Source organism: Tursiops truncatus, chromosome 2 (genome assembly GCF_011762595.2).
Source record: "Tursiops truncatus isolate mTurTru1 chromosome 2, mTurTru1.mat.Y, whole genome shotgun sequence".
In the NCBI taxonomy this organism is placed as follows: domain Eukaryota; kingdom Metazoa; phylum Chordata; class Mammalia; order Artiodactyla; family Delphinidae; genus Tursiops; species Tursiops truncatus.
The window spans coordinates 83,354,009-83,370,687 of record NC_047035.1 but is presented as its reverse complement, the minus strand read 5'-3'; the positions used below and the strand labels follow the sequence as shown (position 1 = coordinate 83,370,687).

At 57.6% G+C, this 16,679-nt stretch overlaps 1 protein-coding gene across 7 annotated transcripts in view; it reads right to left on the bottom strand.

Annotated features, from left to right (window-relative positions):
• Positions 1-16,205, bottom strand: part of PAK6 (p21 (RAC1) activated kinase 6) — a 34,694-nt gene extending 18,489 nt beyond the window's left edge. For 2 of the 7 annotated variants that reach the window (XM_033851441.2, XM_033851447.2), the window contains exons 1-3: positions 15,894-16,205; positions 15,074-15,146; positions 5,218-5,331 (exon numbers count right to left, since the gene is read on the bottom strand). The gene's annotated coding sequence lies outside the window, so the exon portion shown is untranslated. Of the gene's footprint in view, positions 1-5,217; positions 5,332-5,471; positions 5,720-5,850; positions 5,991-13,176; positions 15,051-15,073; positions 15,147-15,893 lie in introns of those variants that run through there. The other 5 variants (XM_073800737.1, XM_033851443.2, XM_033851442.2 and 2 more) reach the window with 4 other exon arrangements.
• Positions 16,206-16,679: the final 474 nt, after the last annotated feature.

Below are 16,679 nucleotides of genomic sequence, written 5' to 3'. Positions count from 1 at the left end.
TAACTTACCCAGGGTCACAGAACCAGGAAATGACCGAGTTGGTGTTTAAACCCAGATCTGGTTCCAAAGCCCTGCTCCGTCCACCATGCCCACTCAGAGGGACTCGGGCTATTGTTAATCTCCTTCCCAGGGGTCTCTGTGAACAGGAAGGGGGCTGGGCAGTCTGTGTAGAAGGGGACGGGCCCGGGCCAGCTCCCTCAATCAAGATTACTAGGTTCTTTCCTGGGCTGATCTGTGAGTCAGAGGCCAAGGGAGACTGGCGCTGTCTTGACTTGCAGTCTGACCCTTACTTTGTTTGGAACCAGGGCTTGTCTGTCTGTTTTTTTTTGCCCTGCAGTGGTGGTGGTGGGGTGTTCTAAGGAGCTCGCCTTGGCAGCTGTGATGTCAGGGCCTGGCACACATGGAAAGAGCCGCAGAAACAGCAGGAGGGTATTTTCTCCAGCACAGGTCCACGTCCCCTCAGTAGGGTCTCAGCCTCAAGTCAGGCAACCGGCAGGCCTGTGCTAGTGTCCCACCGTACCATGGGGTCTGGGTGGTGAGGGCCCCCAGACCAGGCACTGTGGCTCAGCTGGTCCAGGGTCTACAACAGGGACAGCAGATAGCTGTGCTGGGTGGGTCACCCCCTCAAACTGCTTTTCCTCTTGGGGAGGAGACATCCGTCCGCCAGGGCCTGGGGCTCCAGGGCCACCAAGCTGTTGGTTCCCCAACCAGAACCATGGAGAAATGAGTCTGCACTTAAACCTCAAACCAGAGCACAGACTTTCCAGTGAGCACTGCCATTTGAGGCAGACCCTTGGAAGTGAAACCGCCTGTTATAGATGTGCTCCAGGACTTTCAGAAGTCCTCCTGGGAATCAATTTTGGGGCCCATCTTGGGCCAGCATCAAGTGTTTTCCTAACCTGTGGCCTCTGCTTTTCACCAGAAGAGCTGGTGTCCAACGAGGTTGCCTTGCCGCCTAGATCCGGCTTCCAGTGAGTTTTGGCTGTTCCCACACATCGAATTCCTTTCAAGGAAAGGACACTCAGCCCACTGAAGGGATTCACAAGAACGCCCTACAGGCTGGGAAGGTGGTTTCCAGACAGCAAGTCTGAAGGAGCTTGCAGCCACTCTGAGGGGAGGAGGATTTGGTCGGCTGTGTGAGTTCTGGGATGTAAACTGTCTGTTAGGATGAGGCTGGTGGGATTCCCCTCCATTTCCAGACGAGTGGGAAGAGAGAAGGCAGCTGCACCTGGGGCCCTGCTCCCTCTGAGGGCCAGAGAGTGAGAGTGGGGTGCATGCCTATGCCCCCCTTGAGGGAGGCACCGTCGGCTTGTCAGGGCTGAGTGCGGGCTCAGCGTGGACCTGGGGCGCGGCGTTCCTGAGCTCCGCTTGTGATCCTGGCCCACTCTTCCTTTCTAAGCCTCAGCGTTTCCGGGGCCAACAGGGGCATGGACTTATTCACTTCTGCCAGCGTCTCCAGGTACAGTGAGGAAAGAAACAGCATCTGTCCTAGTTGGAGGGGCTGTTTTGGGTATTTTTTGTAATTGTCACTCAGGGAGTGCCTAGTATAAGCACCAGGCTCTGGGCTGAGCATTTCACGCACAGAATCCTCGCTGCAAGCCGGGGAGGTGGGCCTATGACTGTACCCATTATGCAGATGAGAAAACCCTTGTTCAGAGAGATTAAGTGATTGGCCCAAGTGGAGCAGCAAAGAAGGGGAAGACCCCTGTTAGTCTGATCCAGATGTGAACAAGGCTGCAGTTAGCTGTCACCTTCCACCACCCCAGCCTGTCATTCTCAGACCCACGCAAGACGCTCTGTGACATCGAGATAGAGGTAAGCCCCTGAGTCCTAGAGCACTTACAAAGGTACCCCCACTACTGCCACCATCCAGTCACAGAGGGGCTGATGGAGGACCCTGCCACCTCCAGAGCTGGGCCCTTCCACCCCGAGGTCTGCTGCCCAACCTCTTCATAACGCCCTTTGGGAACTGACATCCCACACCTTTCCGTGAAAAGGAATGTGCCTCGAAGGCCCCTGGTTGAGAATATCCTGGACAGAAGCCAGTCTTTCATTGGAATATTCTCATCAGCCAGGAAGATCTTTCTCAAATTTTAGTTTCTGGAGTTAGTTTAAATATGAAATTATATTATTCATTCACTTATTTGATAAATTAATTTGCTGTGCATCTGCTCTGCTCCAGGCTCTGGGGACCATGGTGAACAAAACAAAATCCTTGCTCTCGTGCAGTTTAGCTGGCTTTTCCAAATAGATGTTGCCAGACCCCATCCTGACCTGCACCACCCACCTGTGGGACTTACTGATGGGGTATGGCCTCCCCTTCGCCCCTGCCCAATTTTCAATCCCTCGGTGGCACTCCCGACAGGAGCTGGTCCACGGCCTTCTCACCTTGCTCCAATGAATTCAGTGATGGGGGGCTCCTCCCCCTTTCGGAGGCCCCTGCCCTCTGTCTCTCTGTCCCCTCACAGCTCATCCTTCATGTGGGGCTGAGCTCTGTCCTCCCTCAGCTTCCACCAGGGGTCCAGGCCTGCCATCTGCCCTCTTCACGTGACATGAGAGGTGGCACCCCAGCACTCTTCCTGTCCCCTAGAAATATACCAGGGGAAGGGCCTGAAGAGAATTTCATTTGCTCTTCTGCCCAGTTGTCCCCTGTAGGGTGGATGGGGCCTAGACCCAGGCTGTGGCCCTTACTGCCACTGCCCACAGGCACTATTTAAGACCTTCCCAGGGCCGCTGTGTGGAAGTGTGGAGCATCCCCGGGATGTAGAGCAGTACCCTGAGGTCCTTCTGACGCACTCGAGTGGCCCAGAGAGAAGCTGAGTGTGCAGGGCCGGGGGCACTGTGCACAGAACACGCCAAAATGTCCGGGCTCCCCACCCTTGTTGTCATTCCCACACTACAGGTCCCAGTGAATCCCCAGGGGAAAGATAATGGGGCTGTTGTTGAAATGAATATGATAATAAGTCTCATTCAATCACTTGTGTCAACACTCCAGCTGAGTGAGAGGCCGAAGAGCTAGGCTGGCCAGCCAGGGAAGGTCAATGTTGACTCAGGCCTGCCTTTTGGGCCCAGCTCCAGCCTGCAAGTGCTGTGCTGCCGCCGCCCGGCAGCGGCTCAAGCCAGAGCAGCCCTCTGACCTCTGTTCACTGTACTTGGAATCCTAACCGCTTCCCCAGTCCGCAGCACTGGGGTTTCCTGGGCATGGCATAATCTCCAAGGGAGGAGTGAAGACTGGGAGAGCTGCAGGCCAGCCACCTCTTCACTACCCCAGATTTTCTTTTTCTTTTTTCTTTTTTTTTGCGGTACGCGGGCCTCTCACTGTTGTGGCCTCTCCCATTGCAGAGCAGAGGCTCTGGACGCGCAGGCTCAGCGGCCATGGCTCACGGGCCCAGCCGCTCCGCGGCATGTGGGATCTTCCCGGACCGGGGCACGAACCCGCGTACCCTGCATCGGCAGGTGGACTCCCAACCACTGCGCCACCAGGGAAGCCTACCCCAGATTTTCAACAGCTTCCACATACAGAGGCTCGAGACCTCATCACAGAGCCCTCAGTGCCTAGCCAGAAAGAATCTCCAGAGTCCCCAAGTCACAGGATTAAGTCCCCTAGTCACAAAAAGATTATGTTTTCACAGCCCTTAACCTTCTGTATCACTATATTGTTCCCCTCCTCACTCCAAGTTCACAATACTGCAGTGACATGGGCCAAACCTGTTTTACTGGGTGCGTTTTAAGAATGGCAAGTGACTGGGGAGAGGAAGGAGGAGCTGAGAAAGGGAAGCTACACATACACGTGTATAAAGTGCCTCGCATGTGTCAGACACTGTAGTAGGCGCTTTTCATTACTGCATTTAATGGTCACGACTCTACGAGGTAGGTCTTATGAGCTTAATTCTACAGGTGAAGAAACTAAGGCTGAGAGAGAAGTAATTGTCTGATATGGTGAGTGTGCAGCTGGGAATCAAATCCAAGTTCCAAGCTCTTGCACCATGCCTAGTGCACCCAGAGAAGTCAAATGACCTGCCCCAGATCACACAACTACTCTGGGCAGAGATAGGACTGGAAGCCTCAAGCCAGAGTCTCTCTCTCTGTCCCAGGCTGCACAGGTGGTAACAGTGTGTCCAGGGTCACCTATGGACAGATGAAGCTGTGTGATGTGTACAGAGCACGCTGCTGTTTCTGCTTCCAAAGTGGGATTCCCTTCCAGAAATGGCCCCTTCTCTGGGGCCACCTTACTACCCACCCTGCACAGACCCTCTGCCATCACTTTATTCCCGTTGCTTTGCTCTAATGTCCTCCACAATCTCTTGCCACACAGCCAGACCATTCTCAAAGTTCTCCCAGAGAGGAGGGCTCGGGGAGCTTAACCTTTCCAAAAACTGGAGGCTAGGCAGATAGCCTCCTGCTGGGGCTGTTCTCCTTTATCAGTTATCACTGTGACTTCTCACAACTGCCCTATGAGGAAGGCATGATCACCCCCATGTTATAGATAAGGACATTAAAGTTGGGAGAGAAGTAAAGAAACTTGCTTAAGGAATCAAAGGCAAAATGTCAGAATTCGAACCCAGCTCTTTCTGGTTCCAAATGTGTTCTCTACCCCTGTCCTATATATGGCCTGAGGAGAGCTCGTACCAGAATGGGGCAAGATACAGAAAACACAGACTACACCCTGGGAACTCCTCATGTTTTAGCCCTTGGTGCTCCCAGCAGCATCTCCCTCCCGGGGTGGATGCCACTCACTGGGTGTGGGCAAAGCTGGAGAGATTTTAGCAGGTTGGGCAGCTGGGGAATGAGCTGACGGCAGGCTGGGATCTGCCCAGCAGCACCTCTGGCTGGGGCTGCCTCCTGGTCTGCTCGGCACGGACGCTGGGCCTGCTTCTGCCCTTCCTGTTTGGGAGCCTCTTTCCCGAACAAGAATTTAGTGCACTGGCCTTGGTGACACTGCCTCGCCCCTGACCGGCAGCGGACGGGAGGACAGGCGGAGGCTAGGCCAGGAGCCAGGGCGGGGCATTTGAAGCCCTGCGCGCCTCCAGTGGGCCGAGGCGGGTGAAGTAACCAGGCACATCCACTAAGCACTGAGAAATGGCACCTAGTAGGGACCACTGCCTAACAGTACCGAGAACGGGGCAGCCCAGGAGGGCCACCTGCCCGCCCACTGTCCCGGCCTGTCCTTCACGGAGGTCCCGAGAGGCCCCTGGACACCCTCCCAGGGCTACTCACCTCCGGGCCGCCTTCCCTGACTCCTCTTTCTCCGGACTCCTCTCTTCAGTGGGCAGAGTTCTCAGGCACCGAGGAGAGGGAACTGGGGACCTTCGCGGGCCGGTCCTCCGAGGCCTGGGTGGAAACAGGTCAGAAATTCATTGTGGCCGATGTAGTAAGTGTCCCCGCGGATTTCGCGACTGGCCGGAATCCAGAGCATTGGGAACCCGCCCCCCCGCCCCCCACCCCCGGCCACCCGCCTCCGGCTGAGCCACCTTCTCAGGTGCGAGCGAGCAGCGGAGGCGGCGGGCTCCCCGCAGGGCGCACGGGGACGAGGGGACAGCGGGCTCAGCGCGTCCGGCCACTCTGCTCTCCTAGCTCCGACCCAGCGCGGCCACCGGCCCCGCCTCGGCCGCCCGAGTGAGGCGCCCTCTGGGACGAAGCCCCCCGCCAGCCTGGGCGCGAGGGCCGGGCGCCCACGCGGAGCGAGGTCCGCTGCCGGCGCCGCCGACTCCCCTCGGCCCGCGCCGGCGGCCCCGCACTTCGGGGAATTAACACCCGAGAACCGGGAGCCGCGCGTGAGGGGAGGCCTGTTCCCCGCCCCGGCCCCTACCCGGGCAGGGCTTGCAGCACCCCGGTGGTCGGGGCACCCACCTGCCGAGCGGGAAGCGCCCGGAGCTCTGGGAGAGGCCGCGGGAGCCCGGCCCGCCCTCCGCCGGGAGGCGCCGGGAACGACGGGGGGAGGCCGCGCTTACATGTTTGTGCAGCGCCGGCTTCACCTGCCGCGAGTTTGATTTCGGGGTGTGGCCTCAGGTAGGACGCCGCGAACGCAGAGCCCGGGAAAAGCCGCCGAGGGGCGCAGGGGCCGCGGCCAGGAGCCTCCCTGCCCGAGGGGCACCCCCTTTCTCAACCCTTTCCCCCTACCCGCTCGGCTCCGGCTCCCGCCGGCCCTTTGCCTTCCGGTGCTGGCCCCAGCCGCCCGCTGTGACGTACACGTGGCCCCTCGGACCCTGGGCTGCGGCCTAGAGGCCTGACCTGGACTGTCCGCCGAGCGTCTCTGTGTAATTAGCTCCTTAATTTGCACTGCCGACGCACACTCGGGCGGCGCGTCCCGCCCGCCCACCCTGGAGAGCCCGGCTGGAATCCTGAAACCTACCACCTTGGCCTGTCCTGTCCCATCGCGCGACAAGGCCCTACGGCTGTCTTGGGTTAGCCCCCTTGTGCAGGCAGAAAAGTGGGATTTAAAGAGATTCCAATGCCCTTGTCAGACCCTGATCAGTACTGAGAGCCCTCGGGCCTCAGGATTGTAAGGGACCTCTAGGAAAAGAAAGCTTCCAGGAGCCCTGCACCCGCAAACAGAGGATAAGGCACGGTTCCAGAGTCAGCATCTCCTAGCTGTCCCCAGCAGTGTCCTGGCCTAGGGTTAGGATGGCTGTCCCAAGTGGCTCACTCTGGGCTGCCCTTTGCCCTGCTTCTGGATTGGAGGGTGGTTTCTCCTGTGTTTATATGTTGTGGAGGAGGGCAGGGGCCATCTGTCTCTTCCCCAAACAAGGAAGTGGGAAGACTTCCAGGTCCCCAGGGAGGACGGTGTCCACCCGAGTGCTGAGGGGAGTCTGGCATGGAAATTCAGTATATCTAGACCTCAGATGGCTGCCCCGAAGGAGGAAGTGGAGGAATTTCTGTCATTGTTGGTCACCTCAAACTTTAGGTACTGAGGTCACTATTGCCATGTATTGTTTTTATTCACTGATTCTTTAGACATATCAGTGCAATTTATGGATAAAGAATTTGCATTATAGGCTCAATTGCTTATGCACAGTTTACTCTAGGCTCCCACCAAACAGAGCTGAGGTGGCCAGTGGGAATTCACTACCCCAAACAGGCCTGCACCCTGTCTGGCTGCATCCAAAGCCCTGATGTCCTCAGCCTCCCGGGGAAGGCATGGTGATGCCAGGTGGAGACGCGCTGGCTATGGGAAGGAGGTTGTGCTGGGTTGGGGGGTGGGTATGGGAATTGGCTGCTGAGGATTTGAAATGAACCAAGAACCAAAGCTAGAATGAAATGCATTACTTTATTGAACCTAGAATCAACACCCTCAATTATTTTTTACTGACACACATGAATTATTTCCTTTCGATACAAATACCTTATATACCAAAACCACGGCTCCAAGCAGTACTTTTGAACTGTTACACTACAATAAAGTGTGAACATTAGAATATTATCAGAAATGAACTGGTATTTAATTTGGTTTAATTCAGGCTTGGGTATCCCAAAAAGGCTACACACCCAGTCCCCTCCTTACCCCAAAGGGAGAGAGTCTAGGGTACCTTGGGGGCCTCTCACCTTTGAGAGCTGCAATGGCATTTGGTGCCTTGAGAGAGACAGGACTCCCAAATAAGACTGACTGAGGAGGTAATGAATCCCCCATCCCTGAACGTATTCAAGAAGCAGATAACTGTCAGTCAGATATGCTAGAGAAAAGGTTCCCATAGTGGATACCAGACTAGAGTAGGGGGCCTCTTGGGTGCATCACAACCCCACATTTCTGCCCTTCCAGGTGGGTCTACGGCGGGTCGGCTGCAGAGGGTTGGATGACCGTCTGCATATTGGAATGGCTGGGATGTGCAGAATGGGTCCTGAGTGATTAATTTCTGTGTGTGACTCTCCCCCCACCCCCATCTCCATCTTCTTCTGATCCACACCCAACTCGGCCCTGCCCAGGAGGAGGGGGCAGAACAGTTCAGGAAGTGGCAGGGACAGTCTAGAGACAGCTTCTCCTCCAGCATCCACATGCCTTCTTCTGGCCTATTCCCAGGTTGCCGTGCCAAGTGCAGGGAGAGGGACCAGGCACACCCTCCTTTGAAGAGCCTTGGCAGCTGGCATAGGCCTTCTGGTCAAGGGCGTTGTCCACGCACTGCCTTTGCACAAATTGGGCAGGAGTGCTGGACAGGGGCACTGAGAAGTGGCATTTCACTGTGGGCAATGGCGCTCGGAGCTCTGCCAGCTCTGGGGCATTGGTCAACCAGCCTGGTCTGGGAGGCTGTCAGGGAGGGCACATGGGCAGGGCAAGCACTGCCTGGCTCTCAGCCTGTGGCTCTTGGGGCCTGTTGTAACATCTGAGTACCTACAGCCAGGGCTGAGAACCCGGGGTAGGGCCAAAGAGGAAAGATACAGATCAACTTGTGGTTTAGAAACACAAACACATTATCCTTTCCTGGCACCTTTCTGCTCTGTGACTTGAAAAGCTTCCTCAGTGTCCTTTCTCTGGATGACTGCCCTTCTCGAATAATAGTAATAATAATGCCTGCTGATTACTGAATGCTTCAGGTGGGCCAGGCCCCATGCTAAGCTATTTACACGTGTCATCACTCAAGTCTTTACAACCACCCTGGGACAGAAGTACTATACTGTTATTATTCTCATTTTACAGATGAGGAAACAGATGAGGCTCAGACTGGTTAAGGAATCAGCTCAGGGTCTTATAGCTTTTGAGCGGTGGAGCCGGAATTTCAACCCAAGGGTATCTGTCCCCAGTCCGTTCTCTTAACTCTGTCCTGCTCAGAGGTTCCCGGTGCCAGGGACTGTCTGATATGACTTGACCGTGTGGGGTCAGGTCCCTGGGAGCAGCTGGTGGGGGAGGTGCTGGTAATTTGCCTCTTAGTGCCAACTCTGCCTGCCACCCAGGACGGGTATGTCATGTGACACAGAGAAGTCGGGAGGTGGGGTGGGGATATCCCTCCTCCATTTCTGATGAGGGCATGAGGATGCCCACATGGCCCTGGGTATGAGGGGCAGAGGGGGGCCTCAGTTTCCACCACCCTCTCACTGAGTCATGAGCCAGCACCCTGCCTGAAGTCCCTGAATCAAGCCATCTGTCCTTCACAGACCCAAAATGGGCCAGGCGCCATCAGGCCCACATGCAGTCACTGCTGGGGAAGTGGGGCTGCACACCTGCTTGCTACCTGCTTGGAGGAGCCCCTTGGGGCCTGGGCTCCAGGGGGGTAGAGGCCCACTCACCCTGAGCCCCCAGCCCTAGGAGAGAGGCACTCTTTGGAGCAGATCCCTTCCTCCCCCTCTCTTTTGGGCTGTCCCACACCTGTCCCTTCCTGCTCTTGGGGTGGCCTGGGCCAGTGCCCCTCACCCTGATGGGACCATCCATCTCTCTGCTGCTGGGGCTGGGAGGCAGTGCGAACCTCTCAGGTTCTGGGAGCGTGAATTGAGAAAGTTGAGGCTGCTAAGCCCTTGGGGTCCTTAGGCAGGAAGGAGGTAGAATCTAGCTGCAGAGACCGTGGGTTCCTGCAGGACTGGAGCCCTTCTGCCTTTCTAGACTTCCAGCGTGTCTCAGCCTTAGCTTCTTGATGTGTATAGCGGGGGAGAGGGTGCCCCTCTCCTTTGGGAAGGTGGTGGAATGATGAGGTCTAGAGCACTGGGGTACAGGGGCCCCAAGGACCAGCACCCCCAAACAGGGTGAGAGTTCTTGGCCCTCGGCCCTCACAGCTGCTGAAGGGACCAAGGAGGAAACTCCCCTCCCCCACGCCATGCGTGCACACAGCTGCCACAGGGAGCAATGGAGGCCGGTTTAGTGTGCCATGGGGGCAGAGTCCCAGGGTTCTTCCAGGAGAACTTGCTATTAAATCAACGCAACAGGTCTATCCACTCCAGATCCTGGAGAGAGAACCCCAGCTCCAGCTGGCAGCACCATCTGGGCCCAGTTAGGTGTTCGGGGAAAGTCCACTGGACTCTCCTGCCTGGCCGCCGGACAGATGTGTCCCTCTGCCACCCTGAACTTCAGCAGAAGGAAATGACCACACCCAGAAGCCTCCATCCTCTTTCTGCCTTTTTCTCAAGTGTATATATGTACTAGGCTTCCTGTGCCAATGAGAATATATAGGCCTGTCTCCCCTAAATGAAAACTGACACTGGCAGCTGAACTTGCCTGATAGTTCCAAAGGGATCTGGTGACCTGGGGTGAGCCACCCAGATGCAGAAGCCACTGTCCACCCACCTCAAGGAGCTAAAGCAGGGGCAGGGCAAGCTGTGGCACCGTTCCCGGGTGCATGGGGGCATGAGCTACGCTGGGGAGGGTGGCAACAGAAGGAGCTACCTCTGTGCTAAGGACACTCATTTTAGAGACATGATGAATTCCTTTAATATCTTCTCACTATGATCGCTTCGCAGCCCCTGCTCTTAATGGGCTCCAGAGTTCCATCCAACTGTCTGTTGCTGGCAATTCAGCTCTCTGGCTGGCATTTCTGCTGGCAGAACTGACCGCTGGGAAGCTTCCTGAATGGATGCCCTTCATCGTCCTTTCCTCTCTGCTCTGAGCCTCCAGCAGCTGCCCCCAGTCTAAGGCCAGGGCAGGGTTGCGACTGGCACCCACGCCCTGGAGCCCAGGGCCTGACTTTCAGGAAGGACAGGTGAGTTGGGGGAGTGGAAGGCTTGTGCCAGACCAGGTAAGAGCCCCAGCCAGAGTCCAGGGAAGGAAAGAGTCTCAGGAAGCATGATGTTGGCTGCCCAAGCCCCATCCACAATCATCTGGGGGGAACACCTTAGCTCTAAATGCACGAAGTTCACAGGCTCTGGGCCACGTGGCCTCATGGGAACTTGCTGCAGAGCTTGTGGAACTCCACCTTCTGCGTCTGCCCTGGGTTAGAAGGCATGACCTAACTACCACTTGGCTGGGCTGGGCTCTGCTTAGAGGGTCCTAGGGTAGCGGGTGGGGCAGGCAGCTACTGCCATCCTTTCTCAGGGTCTTTCCTTCTTTAATCTCTGGACCACACCTTGACTGCCCTGGGGTGGGCCTGTGGGAACTTCATGTGAACCCTGAGGCAAAGGGTCCTGGTGTGCACTGCCCCGCCCTCCCCAGTGGCTCTTGCTGGGATGATGGACCATCTGAGGCAGCCCCTCCTCCTGTCTGACCGTCCTGTCCTCTACAGAAGCCCTGCATATGCTTGCTAACTGCCTGGCCTTGCATTCTTGCCCCTGGGTCTGGCTCCACCCTTTCCCAGGGTCCGAGACCTCTACCTTTCTCCACCTTGCCTGACCCCTGACACCCCATCTTCCAACAAACCCCACTATAGTGGAATATAAAAGACTTCTTGTCCAGCTCGTGCCTGGGGTCAGGGAGACAAATGACAGACAACAGGCCACCTGCTTCTGGGATCTGACCTCTGATGGTGGGTGTTTAAATTCCTGCCTGGGGTCATGGTATATAACTGGTGAAAAGACTACCTGAGGTAAAAGGTCTCCTGTGTTCCTCCCGCTCAGGGTCTGCCCCAGAATCTCTTTCATCCCTAGATACTACTATCATTACCCCCTCCTTTGGCTTAAGACATTAACAGGCTTCTGTTTAAAATGTAAAATGCTTCCTGGGACAAGAAATTGAGTCTATCCATTTACAAATTAGCTGGATCTGTTTATCAGAGAGTGGGCGGGTCCCAGGAGTGGGCCGGGCCTCTTCTTGGGGGGCACTGGTGAATAAGCGTGGGCTGAGCTGGGGCTCCAGGTCCATCGAGATGCAGGGGCTCGGGGTGGGCAGGAGGCACAGAGGAGTAAGGGGACCTGTCCTCCTACTGTGTTAGGCCAGGCCGCCTCTCTCAAGCCATCCTGTTACCTGGCAGCTCTCACCTGTCCCTGCTTGGGGGTGCGTTTGCTAATACTGCTGATGGAAAGGCAACCTAGACTGGGAGGCGAGGACCTCCAGGCCTGAAGCTGACTCTGTCACCAGTTAGTTCTGTGATCTTAGGACCCCACTTACCTTCTCTGGGTTCTGTTTCCCTCTATGAAATTATGAAGGCTGCATTAAACATTCTTTGGGCCTCCCTTTGGCTTGAATGTACTACAGCAGTCCGAGGCGGCTAGCTCCTTTCTGGGGCAGCCCTTTTCCTCCTCTGCGCTCCTCCCCACTGACCCGAGACCGTGCTCTGGATGCACAGTTGGTCCCCGGCTCCCTGCACTCTCTGTGCCTTCTTGCACAATTCCATATGGAGCCTCATTCGAAGCCGGAAGAAAGAAAATGGAGGCTGGAGGCCCCATGCCAGGACTGAACCAGAGAACCAGTCCTCCCGGTTTTAACCCCGCTGCCACCGCTGCAGCACTCAGGAGCCTCAGGGGCTGGGTGGACAGGCAAGCAGCAGGGGCCTTGAGCAAGGTGACTGGTTCATTGCTATTTGCCCTGGGGTGAGTGGGCTGGGTTCCGGGTGCACGGGGGTCAGAGACCAGAACAACGAACGAACCAGCTGACCTGAGCTTCCTGGGCCTGCTTCTCTGAGCACGCAGAGGCCGCCCCCAGGTCCTGGGCAGCCTGAGTGCCTGGCCTGAGCAGGTGCGGAGCAGCTCCAGCTCAGACAGACCCAGGCCCCACTGAGTCCACGGGACAGAGAACACAGCCCTGACTTCACCCCGCTAGCCAGAGGCCCGGGGCCCAAGTGCTTGGCAAACTCAGGCAAACCAGAGCCAGGCTGAAAGGTGCCAGTGTTTGCTGACTGAGGCAGCACTTCGAGGGGGAAAGTTTAACCACAGAGAAACCACAGGTGTAAAAAAAAAAAGGTCATCACTGTCCCCCTGTAAAGTCTCTGCACTGCCTGGTGGGTCAGAGTGAGGTTTTATAGAAAATGCTGACCAGTGTAAGTGTCCTTTTGCTGGGGCTGATGTGGCCCCTTGCAGTTGCGAGGGAATGGTCCCTGCCTCCATGCTAATTCTCCCCAGGGTATGAAAGTCTGTCCTGTTCAGCTTTCCTTTCCACTGCTCTGTTGAAGCCTGTAAGTTCCCCCGGGGCAAGGGCTCCAGCACTCCACCCCAGTATCCCCCATCCTGCCACCGGTGTTTGGTACTTCGTAGTCAGGCCATAGCTCTTTCCTGCCTGCAAGCGACTGAGCCAGAACAAGGTGCCAGTGGCCACCACCTAGTGCTGCCTAGAGCCCACACCCTGCCCAGAAAAGCCAAGTCCCCCTTTATCCCACACCTCACACCTCTCACCTTAGCCCCCAGTGGGCCCTCGGGCTGAGCTTGGAAGGGGCAGCTTCCCAGGACCAGTCGGCCTGTTCACCCCGGGCAGGAGGGTCAGCCCTGCTTCAGGAAGTTGAGAGCTCTTCCGAAGCTTCCATTTTCCATGCTCTACTCCAACCTGTTGGCTACTCCACTTCTTTTAGGGACAGGCTGCAGAAGGCCTGCTAATGAGGTTTGCTAGCAGCCTTCCTACTGCCCGAGTCTCCTTCCCACTCAGGTGTGGAATGCATCCTACAGGAAGGGCTCCACTTCCAGCCACAGGTCAGCTTCCCATGAGTCCTTCCTGCCTTCTGCGCCCAGGACACAGTGCGCAGAGGCGCCTCTGGGGCCGTTCCGGTGAGGAATGAGGTCTCTCAGGGTCTCCGCCTCCGCCCAGCCCGGCCCTCCCACCAAGGCGGTAGGTATAAGAAAGCCGTCGTCCTGAGTCCTCCCTGAGCTTTTCCTCTCCTCCTGGCCTCTGCCTTCCGCTCCCTCCTGGGCCGGCCAGCTGCCACCCTGCTGGCCTGCTGTTTGTCCGGTGCTCCCCAGCCTCTGCCACTCTGTCCCCACCTGGGCACCAGTTGCTGCTCAGCTCTGCATACACGGGGCACCGCCAGGCTTGGAGTGGCCTTTCTCCAGGAGCTGGGAATACGCCCAAAGCTGGTAACCCCACGGCTAGTAAATACTCCCATTTTCCTCTTCCTGGAGCCAGGTATGGGGATTAATTGAGTGGGAGACACTTGGGTTCATCCTGACTCTGGTCCCATGGGCTCTTCCAGGACAGGGGGCATTCCTGGTCATTCTTGGGAATTATGCACAGAGTGGGTTTGCCATGGCCGGAGGCCCCAGACCTGCCTGCATATTTCTCTGTGCCTGGTACATCCCAGGGGGCTCCGCTCACCAAGAATGTCAGTCCTTGGGGGACCGAACTGTCCATGCGGCCACCATACTCTCCTCTTGCGGCCACTCTCAGGTGCACAGAGCTTTCCACACAAATCAGGGGCTCCCAGAAAGCTTGCTCCTGGTGCCGACCCCTCTCGACTAGGCACCCTGGTCACCAGGGCTCCCAGGTTTGTCACTCCTGAGCTGCAGAGAGGACCCCTTGCTTGGCCCAAAGGCCTTATTCTCAGCTAGATGAGCTTCTGTGGGGCCGAGTCCCAGGCGCACCAGGGCCCATGCAGCCCAGAGCTCATCCTCTACTTCAGGAACCCGGTTCCCACCAAAACCGCTCAGGGAAAGACCCCAAGCAGGACCCCCCGACCTTGGTGTGTGATGCCAGGGAAAGAGCAAACTACACTGTATGAGCCTTGCTTCTTGGTGGGGCCCCAGTGCTTTAGAAACCCGAGCTCACTGGGCCTGACGTCCCCGGAGCCAACCAGGTCCTTAACACTGCAGGGGAGTCTGAGGTCTGTGAGGAAACACGGTGCTCTCAGCCAGGCAGCCCCCTGAATCCGGCCTGAGGCTGAGTTTCAGAGTCAGAGTCTGTGCCAAGTCAAGCTCAGCACAGGGGCGTGACTTGGATCCCGGGACCCAGCGGATGCTCCATAAATATCTGTGGGATGCACGCATGGGGGGAGTGTCCCAGAGGCGGTGGGGCCTCCTGGAGGGGCGTCCTGGTGGCACTGGCACGGCCCAGCAGGAAGGGGAGTTAAAGGCAGGAATAGCAGAAGTAAGCATATCTCTCCCTGGCCAGGGAGCCAGAGGCCAGCTTGGAAGGGGGTGCTTCAAAATCCATCTGGGAAGGGAGTGGCAGTTTGGGCGGGGTGTGGGGCTCCTTAGCCCAGGAACCCACAGCTGCCCGCCCTGTCCCAGATGGTGGGCAACCTGGACACCTTGGCACCCCACCCCGCCAGGGAGGCCCGCGCCGCCGTGGCAGCAGGGACCTTACCTTGGCCGTCCTCTGGGCCCCGAGCTCCCTGCTGCAGGCCGGTGCTTGCCTCTAGCCCAGGAAGCGGCACTCCCTTCGGGCAAAAAAGAAAAAAAAAGGAACAGAAAAAGAAAACCTCAGTGCTTTTCTCGCCCAGCCGCTTCTCCCGAAGGCTCCTGGTTGGTGTCGTCTTGCCTCTGTGGGCACATAGCCTTCTCCCTCTAGCAGCTTACTCACTGGTGTGGAGGCGGGGAACCCACACCAGAGCACGTCCTGTGGGGTCAGGGGTCCGGGGCGCTGGCTTGAGCACCAGCCTGATCAGTGGCCCTGCTGTGTCCTGAGTATGGGGGAGCAGAGCCCTGGGCAGCATCCTTCCCAGGGATGCACCCGTGAGAGCTCGGCGGAGGACACACGTAGCTGCTGATGGGCACTGCACCGAGAGGGACAGAATTGCTGGTAGGAAGCTGTTTCCTTAGTGCCTTAGTGATTAGGGCTGTCAGAAGAGGAGGCAGCCCAAGCACCATCCGGTGCCCCCGGCGGGTTGGCTTCCATCCTTGGACCACCCCCTACCCTGGCACCCTGCCGTATCTCTGTCCCGTGGACTCAGTGGGGCCTGGGTCTGTCGGAGCTGGAGCTGCTCCGCACCTGCTCAGGCCAGGCACCTGGTGTCCTTTTCCACAGCACCCATCTTGGGGCCTGGGCGGGCCCAGCATCAGTCAGGATGAACTGCTGCTAAATCCCTCATCCCCAGTCTCTGCCAGCTCCCCTGCGGCCCGCTCTCACACACACACCTGCTCCTCTCACACACACATGGGGCCGCACCCGGCGCACAGCCACCTACCTGCCCAGGCCAGCCTAAGCCAATCCAGCCTCGTTCTCCAAATGCCACTCGGACCCTAGGAGCTGCTCATTTACAGAAATATCCCTTAGGAGGTGAGTTCAAAGCCAGCCCGGAGGACGCCAGTCAGCATGGACCAGACTCCCCTTCTCCCGACACCTCCAGAGGACAGGCAGCCTCATCACCATATCTGCCGTTGCACTTTGCCGGCTGACATCTCTCCCCGGCCCCTCAGGCCCCCACAGCGTCTTCCATATCCTTAGCGGGTGGCGGCAGACTCGTGGCAGGTCCCATCTTCCTTGGAGCCCCAGGTAGGGAGGGGAGAGCTAGAAGGGGCGGGACTCAGGTGCAGCTCCAAGTTTCCAGTTCCGAAAATAATCAGATGCAAAAGGGAAGGAAGAAACCTCCAGGCCAGCGGTGACTCAGTGCCCGTGGGCCGGCTTAGTCACCTGGATGGCTGCTCCTGGCTCCTGGCACATCAGGCGGGGAGCGATGTCCTTCCCCCTGCTGCCGGCAGCAGGCTGTCAAAGGGAGCATGGCCAAGGAGCCCCAGCTGGCCCAGGGCTCCTGGCAAGCGGCACTGGCGGGCTCTGGCCTCCGCCCCAGCCACGCACGCCTCCTCCACGGAACACCTCGGCTCACTTTGGGATTTCTCCATTAAATCCTCAGGCATCAACCCGCTCTCGTTTGGGGCGCCGAGCTGCTTCAACGTTGCTTGGCAATTTTGATATCGTCGGAGGTTGCCATGGGGAGGAGGGTGATGTCATTGACACAAAAAGCCCACTGAAT